This window comes from Manis javanica, chromosome 14 (genome assembly GCF_040802235.1).
Source record: "Manis javanica isolate MJ-LG chromosome 14, MJ_LKY, whole genome shotgun sequence".
In the NCBI taxonomy this organism is placed as follows: domain Eukaryota; kingdom Metazoa; phylum Chordata; class Mammalia; order Pholidota; family Manidae; genus Manis; species Manis javanica.
The window spans coordinates 584,825-596,469 of NC_133169.1; positions in this window are offsets into that span (position 1 = coordinate 584,825).

Genomic DNA, 11,645 nt, shown 5'->3' on the forward strand with positions numbered 1-11,645 from the left:
AAAACATTAATGAGAGGGACTCAGGAGCAGAGTTGAGATAGTAGAAGACAAAATTCAATGAACCTGAGGAATGGTCATCACAATTCATCCCGTCTGAAGAACAGAAAAGAGAAAGATTGAATAAAAATGTGCAGAGGCTCAGAGACACGTGGGGTACATGTAGCCTAACACGTATGTGTGGTGGGACTTCAGGAGAACAGGAGAGAGAAGGCCCAGGAAATAGATTTGCAGTAGTCATGACCAGACAATTCCAAAATTTCATGAAAAACATTGACACCCAATGAACTGCAGGTAGGAAGGATTCGAGGAGATCCACAAACAGACGTAAACCGTTGAATGACAAAAGACATGGCAAATCTTAAAAAACACCAAGAGCAGAGCCGCTCACCAGGTACAGAGCAGCGTCGATGGCTTCAGGGACTGGTGGCTCGCAGACAGTGGAGGCCTGAAGGCAGGTGAATGACACACTCAGGGTGTAGAAAGAGACAGTGACAGTCAGCCAGAAATTCTATATTCAGCAAAATTGTCCTCCAAAAATGAAGGCAAGTGGAAATACTCTCAGGTAAACCAAGGTTGAAAGGATTTCGTGCTAACAGGCCTGCCTTATAAGAAAGAATAAAGGGATGTTTTTCAGGCTGAGATGAAGTGGCATCTGAGGGAATTTAAATCCACAGGAAAAAAGGAAGAGTAGCAGAAATGGTAACTGTGGGTCAATACTGAGGACTCGTTCATACATATAGATCACAGGTACACATACACACAGATGAGTACGTATATATGTATATGTTCATAAAATAATACAGCAGTGTAATTATTGCTACATACTATCTTATGCATTATAGATAAAGTGATACACACACACATAAAATTGTATGTAGCAATGATTATGCCACTGTATTAGCGGTTTATAACATACAGAGATGGAAGTCTATAACAATAATAGCACTAGGTATGGGGGAGGGAACAGAGCTATACTGGAACAAAGTCTCTATATTTTACTGGAATTAAATTAGTATCAATCTGAATTAGATTGTGATAAATTAAAATGTCGCCTGCTTAGCAACCAGTAGCCTCTGAGTCACAGGACCGAACAGACGTGCTCCCGGCAAACGTCCAGACTATCCTGCGCCCGCTCAGGGATCAGAACCCACCCTGCTGACTTACTTTCAGGCTTTGCCAATAGGAATGGAGCATGAAACACGTTTCCAAGCGCTTGATCGTGTTGACACACAAGTACATTCAGTGCTCGTGCTGGGGAAAGCCCCACGCGGGCGGACTTCGGTTCTGCCTCACGCGCTGACCTCCCTGGCCTCTCCCGCAAGTCACCATGTCTTATCCCGGCCACGGCAACTCCACCCACGCAGGGCTGTGACTCTCATAGTTTGTCTTCCTGCGACACCTGGCCACCCAGGACAACGAGCGGCTGAGCCGCGCCGTAAGTTGGTTCTTTCTGAGCCATGAAATACAATAATACGTATGTTTACCTCGACGCAGTAAATACGTGCCTATGACAAGGCTTCCAGCCACCCACGCTGCTTTCCAGACCCAAATAGATGTGTTCCTGGGATTCGTCTTGGGAGCATGTTGTTTTCAAGGCGCCTTATGCTGACCCATGTTACGTATGCCTAGCTTTCACCTTGTAAGCCATTTCAGTGTTGTGACATCATTTTAGGAAAAGAAGGGAACAAAACACCCAAGTTTTGATTATTTCTCCCTCTTTACACTCTACTTTCCCATGTCCCACCTGCACTGGTGTCAAGCTGATTCTCCTGCCAGAACCTCACGGGCGTCTCTCTTCACTAGGTGCCATCCCCTCCCCTCTACCAGGCAGCCCGCACGTGTTCGAGCGGTACCCCAGCCCCCTCGGCCCTTCCTGGGGGGCCTGTTTGCGTCTGCCCTGCCTGAGGTCGGCCTGTCTGTGGGCTCTCTGCAGAAGACGCAGGGGTGCGGGGAAGCACACAGTTGAAGCGGGTTTTAGGACCAGCCAGTGTAATAAGATGCATTCAGGGGTCACCCGAGAAGCTTCAATCAGCACCAGGGGTCACTGGGTGGCACTTGTAGGCAGGAGAGACAGAAATGAGGAACAGAAGTGCCAGAGAGGGAGACGAGCTGGGGGAGGGTGGGTGGGAGGTCGAAGGTGCTCACGTTTTCAGAAATAGCTTTTCAAAAAATCAATGTGTTTTGCAGTCAGAAATGGTAAAAAGAGCCATAATTGCCCAGGAGAAACTGGAGATCTGCTGCAAATTTAGTTGAGAATTTTACCCAAAGACTAATTTTTTTTCCTCTGTGCTGTTTTACATGAAAGTTCGGCCTTATGATTGGCCTCAGGATGGATATCAGATATCTCACCCTGAAGGAGAAACATTCCCACCAAATCCTTCTGCCTTGGAAAAAAAAAAGAAAAAAATCCTGCATTCAATAATCAGAGCTGGGCAGACAAATTGGCACCACTGTTTTCTCTCCAGCCTGCCTTTTATTTTCTGCTAGAAATCAGACTGCAGACTTGAGTCACAATTCACAAATATTTGGTAGTATTATGTTGCAAGGAACTGGGGGGAAAACCCAGAAGAAGGTAATTCTTAAAAGCTTTTCCTTCACTCATGCAAACAAACTTTATGCTTCTCAATAAATCTCCTGTTTTGTAAGTGGCCATTAAAATAACAGATCATTTGATTAAAATTCTGTTTTCTTTTCACAACAGTCATTTGGAGTTTTGGGGAGCCTCCAAATGTGGTCTTGGTCATGATGTCATTAGCATTTTATTAATGCATTCAAAAGGCTAAAAGCTCTTACTTTTTATAGGGCTTTTAAAAGCAAACATTTGATTGTCTCTTGCATAGACTGACTCTGAACCCATTAAAATGTGACAACTTCAGAACTGACCCTGTTTAAGGGTAAAAAATTGATCAAGGATTTGCCACATTTTTAATTGCTTTGAATGAAATGGAAACTGAACTGAGGCCAACATTTAGGAATGGAAAGAATTAAATCCAGTCCAACACCTTTCGATATAATAATGATATTTTTTAAATTAGCGTTTCTCCCTCTTAGAGTTGAGTGATTATTTATGGCACAAAAATAGTTTATAGTCGAAGAGGTTTATTTTTTCCTCTCTGGTCCAGTCACAATGCAGACAGTTTGCCATTAAAAAAAGATGGAAGTATTTTTTAAAAAACATGTTTCAGGTGCCCTAGCCTTAAAAAAAAAATGAAAAAATATGCTTAGGGCAGCAAATGTAAGTTGGCCTTTGTTGCTTATTTGGACAGAAAAGCATGTGTGGCTATAGGCAGATTTGGAAAGATGTCGTCAAACCTTTACACTCTTACTTTAAATTAGGCACTTTGGGGGATTTGTTACATAATCCCCCACACTAAAATAATAAAACCAGTGGTGTTGGGGGTCCCTTCAGCCATTTATTGTTATTTTCCATTTTGTCTCATTCCTCAGCACATGTATTTTTAGGTTGAAATACCCCATTCCATTGAATATTTTGAACACAGAGAGAAAAATCCTGCCTCTTCTACTCCAAATGAAAACATGCACAGTCTGTTCTGATTTTTTCCTGTTCTTAAATCGCTGATCATGAAGGGTCTCCAACCCTCCTCCACCGTCTCATCCATTTATTTCCTGGTGGATCGCATCCCTCACTCCGGTCCATTCTGGTTTTCAGAGCGCATTACGGCTTTATTTTGATAGGCCTCACAAATGAACTACTGAGAAACTGCCTCCCCGGGCCCCCCCCCTGTGTGATTGCTTCTGTGTTCTGAGGCACTAGGGGGGCCGATGAGCAGATAAGCTTGCATAACACGCACTTAATTACACGAACAAGTCTTTCTGGATAAAGTCGTCCGACAATTACCTCCCGAAATGAATGTACCTTGGAGACTGTCAATAGTAATAAAAGCCGCACGGTCATTTCTTAAAAGCTTTTATTGTTTGCCTGTGATTAGCATGTTGATGTGATTAGAGCTACATTTGATTTTTGATAAACCCCAGACGCCTGTAGATAACATTTCCAGCGGTTCAATGCTGCTTTCATTAGAAGCGATATTCATCTGATTTGTAACTTATCAATTGGAAATTAAACTTTCCTGCGGCATGCCGTTAAAACAGGGTAGCCCCGGTGCCTCCTGGTCTGTGCCCTTGAACGAGACCGATCCCATCTGGGTAGGCGCAGGGCTGCGGGCGGGCACGGAGAGGGTGCGGAGCGCGGCTGGGTGCGGAGCCCCTGCAGATGCGGCCTTGCTTCTGCTGGTGCTATTTGCGTGCGTGGTAACGGCTGCAGCCAGTTTTCTTGAAAAACACACTTTTGTGTGGCGGCAGAAAAGCCTGCAGAACTGGGGTCTATTTGAGATGTTTACTCTGCTTCCAAAACTAAGTTTATGTTATGTTCGATTCTTTCACCCGAAACGTGCAATCCTGATTTTTAGCTCAGCCCTCTTTGTCCTCCCCTAAACCGTTTCTCCCCATTTCCATCCTCATCTTACACCTCCTTTCTCCCCTCTCCCTTTCTCTACTTCTGATTGTCGTTTTTTGTGTTTTCTCTAATACGTGGTTTACAACCATTCTAGATTTCCGTGTTCAAGTTACAGAGCTGGGTATTTCAAAGTTTTGGCAAATAAGCAAACACCGATCTTCAGAGTTGGTCTGAGCCAGCCAGCGTGCTGGGGACGTTCTCACTGCCCGCAGGCGACAGGGCCACAGGGCGCAGCCAGTGACAGAGCGGCCCACACCTCAATTTGTATGGCTTCACTTCCACACCAATCTCATTCTCCTTGTTCTCAATAGGAAGAAAGAAGAAAGATAACAAAAGTAAAGAAAAAAAAAAAAAGAAAGACAGAGAAGGGGGAAAAAGAAAGCCCACTTGCAGAATCTGTATTTATTTATCCAAAGCACATCTTCCCATTTAGCCTCTACATCTCTGAACATTTCATATTTTTTAGAAATGAACTAGAGAAAGGGACGAATTTTCTGTGATGGAGCTGCTGTTGACTTGCAAGCCTTCATACATTTCTAGCCACGGCTCATTAAAATCTCTTTAAATATATGGTGAACATGTGCATAGATGCTCTGTAAGCCATGCTTTCTGAGTTTTAAAGTGAATTGTACATAAACAAAATATTTTATTGCTACTAAAATGAAAACATGAAGTCTATGTCTGTGAAGCCCTTACACTAATCTGGACATGTTCAAAGGCTTTCCATTTTTATTTAATTGTATGGTTTCTCAGTGCCCATTTCAAAAATTTTCTCAGACACTGTGATTTATAACTTTATAGATAATCCTGTACAATTTCAACCTTATTTAAGCAAACTTATGTCTTTGCACAGATAATTTAAGTGCATTGGCTTGAAAACACTGATTCTTCCTAATCTTAAAATAACTTCAATTATGACACTTAGTATCTTGGAAATGAATGCTGTTTCATGTGTATATAGAGGCACTGCATTTAAAAACTGAGGAAATAGGGAGTTCTCCCATAGCCGAACAGCTAATAAGGTAGCGAGATTTGGGTGATAAGTGCATCCACGCTGGTCTGGGTCTGTGAATATGCCTCACAGCCAGGAGAACTTCTGGAGAACGCTGGGCGAGGTCAGTAACACACCATGCACCACTTGAAAGCCGCTTTTAGTTTAATGATAATTGTTTGAACATTTTCTTTTCCATTTATTTTAGAAAATGTTTTAGAAACCATTAAAAGCCCATTTCAAATAAGCCAACTGTAAAATGGCTTTTCACGTTAAATGTATTCCCTCATTTCTCTATCTCCTAATTAATATATATTAAGGTAAGTCTGTTGGCAATATTATGGCACCAAACACAAAATGCTTATTCTTATTATCTTGATTTCTGGATTCATTAATTTAAGATTACTATTCCCGTGTTCTTTGGATAAAATTTTCAATTCTGCTGAAAAAATATTACATGTATTTTAGAAACTAAAGCTGGAACTTTTTTGGCACATAAATTACCTTTTATTTCAGCAACCTTACGATCACTAAATAACAGATTCAGAGCATTCTGGACTTGAGCAGCACCTTTAAAAATACTCTGCATAACTGAAACCATAGTGACAGTATTTCACGTAACAGATGGAGAAATGGTTTGCAGATTTGCAAAGAAATTGCATCCCTCTCAAAGTTTTATTCTCGTAAGAGTAATCTAGCTTGTGGACGATTACAACTCAGATAGAACCACTACAAAACCATATGAGTATAGGCAGAGATGGAAACTGGCTCAACCGGATTTTTTAAAAGTTGGTGCGTGTGTGTGTTTATGTGTTTGTTATCAAAGGACACATAGGTGACTTTGGCACCATGATTTACCTGTTTATTTTGGGGTACCTTCTCCATAATTTACTTCTCTTGAGTTACCTATTACATGTATAACTTTTAAACTTCTTTTTTTTTTTGCAGGGAAAATATGTATCTAACCATTGACTTCAGCTGCAAATGACAAATAATTGGAATGAAATCTGAGAACTCTAAATGGTTTCCCTTTACAAGGCCAAAGTTTGGCCTGGTCCAGCGGTTCCAGTTTTTATCCCAGCATCTGGCATCGTGTAGGCACAGCCACAGCCTCTGTTCCCTCTCTGCTGACGGTGTCTGTCACCTGTGCATTCTAGGGGATTTTCAGAAGGACTCGGCAGAGAACCTGCAGAAGCGCCTGAACTGACCTCCCCCAGATGCACACTCACAGGGGGGGCTTGAGCGTTTTCCCTTGCGGGCAGCCAAGCGGAATCACTGCAGTTCACACCTCTCCTCTGCTACCCCCAGTGATTTTCCCCATCAGTCTTTGTTTGTGGGAGTGCTAATTCCTTTATTTTTGATTCCTGTAATTAGCATGGCTATTTAAAAAATTTTGTACACAATGGAGATTTAAATCATATTCATAAATCCAATGATTCTTTGAAAAACACTCATGAGTGAGTGAGAAGGAAAGAACCTTGTTTCAAGTTTTACCCAGAGACCTGGTGGGTTCAGGCTTCCCGGGTGTCTCCTGGGGGGGCGGAAGGTGCAGGGTCTCACCAGGAGCAGCGGCCTGGCTTTAGCTGCGCCTTGGGCCGCGGCACTCATCTGCGTGCAAGTGACCCTCGGCTTGTTAAAAGGAATTGGCCTCAGCTTTTTGTTCTGGACACTCCCAACCTGAAGCACGCTTATGAATGTGTTTCAGTGTGGAGCGCGCGCGTGTGTGTGTGTGTGTGTATGTGTGCGCGCGCATGTGTGTGTAGCCTGGAGTCAGGCTGACGCGTGCGCAAGAGGGGAGGTCATATGGTCTCGGGGTGGGGGTCCGTGTGTGCGCGCGCACACGCGCGTGTGTGTAGTTTTCGTTCTTATTTCTGGAAGAATATATTTTGCAATTTCTCTTTACTGAAAAAGACGAGTTACTTCCTAACTTAGGACACGATGAGGCCTTGGCCGCCCGACCTCACCCACGACGGCGCGCACGGTGAGGATCCGAGACACTCGCCTGTGACCAGGAATGACCAGTGGTGCCCATGGGCTCCCGAGCGTCCCTGCCTGTCCCGGCAGGGGCTGTGTGTGCAGACAGCACCCCGAAAGTGAGCTCACCGTGGCGACGCCAGCCTCCCTCCCACCTTGGACCCGCAGGGTAATTGTGCGCCACCTGTAGAAACATTCTGAAATGAGAACGCCTTGGGGAAACACGGAGTTTGTTTAAACCTAATTGGGTACCTTTTAGATACGAAATGCATATGCAGTTTGAGCTGGATTAATCCTCTCTGTCCCAGTGATCAAAGCCCCGGGGGGTTTCGAGCGCTCCGAAAGCTGGGCAAGAGCGCAGACGTTGGCTCTGGACCCCGCTCTCGGAGGCCAGACCCCACTAAGAGTGGGCCTCCGGAGCGGCCGCCAGGGACTTCTGCTTTCTTCCACGACAGACACGTGTAAAGGCACCGAAGTCACTAATCACGAACGACTGTCCATAAGGGCAGCACTCAGGCACCCGTTTTTCCGTGCTTCCCCTGCACCCGGCTCTCCTGCCCGGCCCCACCACCACCACCCTCAGCCAAGGCATGCGGGGGAAGGCCTGGACGGCTCCTGGGAGAGCCCTGTGAACGTCTGTGAAACACGCGGAATTCCTGGGAGAAGTGTCTAGAAGGACAGGGTGGATCCCACGTGTCCCCAGTTTCGGGTTTTGCACATCAGCTGGGAGTTCCTCAAAGCTGGGAGTTCCTTCCAGAGGCACAAGCAGAACACAAAGTCCTGGCAGCCTGACCCGCAGGCACTTTGACCTCCGATCCGGGGCGGACGGCAGCAGCCGGGGACACACGTCCTACTAGTCAGACAAGGAGCCCGAACGTGGCACGTTGGGATGGGCTGGAGCGTGATTTCCATCAGTTTCTACCACCGACTGAAAACCCCGGATAAGTGAGTCAAATCTGGGCACTCTGAGTGGGGGAACACGAGTAAAGTCGAGGGATCTGGATTCACGCATCACCTACCCTGCAGAGGAGCCATGTGACCGGGACTTCCCTGACCCCCAAATCCTCACTCCTTTTAAGATAAGATGCAGAAAGTGTTTGGTATGTTAGACAAACAAACAAACCCTCAACACCCAGAAAGTTCTTTCTTCTGTAAAATGAAACAGGTTTGATGTAAACCATTGTGTTGCACTATAAGCTGATGGGCTTGCCCTGTGCCATCATAGACCAACACAGCTGTAGAAATTTGAGGACATGCGATGAACAGTGTCTTAAATGCTGAACAGTCTCTATAATCTGCCTTAAGTGCCAAATATCCATCCACTGTTTTCTTACGCTGTATTAATCATAATCATAATATCCTTTTGAATATTGAGGTGAGAGCTACACAGATAAAGTCTTGTATTTATTTCACATAACATTTTATGAAGTAGTTATTCCTATTTTACTCCTGAAGGAATTGAGGCTTGAAAATGAGGAACTGAGTCTCACTACACAAGCAGCAGAGATGAGATTCAAATAGGCTGTTGGCCCTAAATCCCCAGCAGCCACCCGCAAGGACACCGGCTTATGCTGTTCAGCCCCTTCGTGCTGAGTCACTGCAAGTAATTGTTTAGACTCTGCTCAGATAATCCGGGGACACGGAGTTCACCTTTCCGTCTAGGTAATCCAGTCATTTTTTGATAGGTCTGCTTGTTGGCACTTACATCTGATGCTTGTCACTGTGAAGAGGACACTGAACAGTTGTATGGAATGTGTTGGGATAGGGGGAGAAAAAAAGGAGAACCCGACACATTCCCACAGCTCTCTGGCCATTATCCAGGTTCTAGAAGTATTTCCAGAGTCATTAATGTTATTTTTCATTACTGGAACATTGTCACGGCCCACATCTTAGAACCATGCTTCTCCATGTGTTAAGGACTCGAAATACGGCCGGTCTGTGCTGAGATGTGCTGACACCGGTTTTCAAAGCCTTCATACCAAAGCGAAAGAAGATAAAATTCCCCATTAATTGATTACAATATTTTGGATGTGAGTTAAATAAATACATTACTTAAAATAGTTACCTATTTCTTTTTACTTTTGAAATGTGGCTACTAGAAAATCCTAAATTGCACATGTGTGAACTTGTATTTGCGGGCTGTATTAAACTGCTGTTGGACAAAGTTGTTCTGTATCCTCAAGGGCAGAATGTACCCGATGTTTGAAATATAGCAGATCCACACCTTGCCCCATACAGTCTCAGAAAACAGTAAAAGCAAAGGCTAATATATCTTCCACCCTATGCAGCTTGAATGCTTTGAACAAGGTGCTTTGTATGCATAGAGATCTTTTGTCTTTTGCTGTGTGTCTAGTGCTAACATGAACATCCCTTCATCATCCTTGGATAAGGTTGACAAAGATGATTTCTTTACATCCATGAGAAATATTGCTCTTTGTGTTACAGGGAATGCATGGGCCTTAGCCCTTAAAAACCAAGGAGTTAGCACTGGAAAAATTCAGGCATTTGTCCTCGTTTTTGGGGTGTGGGTAGGTAAGGGTGAAGGGGAGGCATGCAGCAGAGGACAGAGGGACAGCTATTATGCTAACAGACTCCAGGCCCGAGGAGGCACGGGGACGGCCCTGAGCATCCATCAGACAATTTAAGGTCTTTCCAAACCCTGAGTTCTCCACCTGCATGCAACAGAACATGGTCCAGAGCAAACAACGGTGCGGAAGACCTGAGCTGGCTGGGACAGCTGTCCCCTGAGGAGCCACATGGCGTCTCCCACCGCCTCACCTAGAAATGGTTTGCTCGGGTCACAGAGAGACGCTACAGCGGATTTCTGTCTGGAGGACAGAACTGTTCCCAGCAGCCCACCCGCCCGCCTGGGGTGCAGCTGAACCATATTCAGTCTCTAGGCTGGATGTTTTAGTACCTGGCTCTTTTTAACTGGCATATGTTAAGAGCTTTGAATTAGCAGGTGCATAAAAACTGTCAAAAAACACTTAAATCTCAAGACAGACTGTCAGTTGTATTAAAAAATATGGTGTTACATCACCGTACACTCCACGTGCCCAGAGGAGGACAGCTGGGGAGTCCATTCCCCTCCTGCCAGCCCAGCAATGCTAAGCCATCTGTGCACCCGGGGCCGTGGGCCCTCAGCCCCCCAATGGGGCGGGGCATCTGTGCGCTCCTGTGAATCAGGACCACGAAGGTGGACGCCTCCCCTTCTGCAGCCACATCTCACAGTCCCCCAAACCCCCATCTGTAAACTAAGAGAGTTGAGGGAAAAAAGATTCCCAGAACTCTGGCAGGCACACTAAAAGCTTTATTTCCCTTTCAGGGAAAATAAAGAATTTATCATGTAAGATGGCAAAATTTAAGTTAAAATGAGCACAGGATGGTGGGAGGAGAGAGAAGGTGTGTGGCCAGAGGCTGTGTGAACTACAGCAGTTTCGAGAGGACAGATAAAAGACACTGCTTGGTCAAGACAAGTAGCACCAAGCATGATGCCAGGACCTCAGCTCTGGTTTCTCAGGCTGATAGACGCAGAGCAGAGGCTGATGGGCGGCGGCTTGGCAGGATCTCTGAAGAGCTCCGTGGGGAGATTTCTGCATTTTACATACCACTGTCCTTTGGGGACTTTAGAACTCATCTGAGGCTGTTCCTGGCCTGACCTGGGATGATCCTGGGAGGCCTGGGAACAGACAGGGGACACGCAGCCCCGGGGCAGCGCCGATACGCTCTGGGCCTCCCTCCCTCCCTTTTCCCTTCCTCACTACTTTCATTATCAATGGTTTGGTACTTTTATTTTTAGTTTTATGGTGTATCTCTCAGCATGTTGGGCAGGTGGAGAAGGTAGGTAAGCGATACGCATTTGTCAGGGGCCTTCCTTCAGCTCCCCTGTTTTTTCTAGGACTATTATTATTTATTCTGCCACTGTTTCCATTGGGGGATGGCACTGAAGCTCACAGGCACATGGGTCACGTGCCGTGATAACTGGGCCTTTATGCGGCAGTGGGAGTCACCCATAACTAGCTGTGCAGTGTCTGGGGAGGGCGAGGACCCAGGGGCCTCACCGGAAGCCCTCGCAGCGCGCGCGCAGAGAGATGCGCACATAGCCGACCCGCCAGCGGTTACAGGCCAGCGCAGAGCAGAGAAGAGCAACGCTTGCTGGGCTCCGGACGTTCATTCATTCATCAAGGAAGCATTATGTGAGCC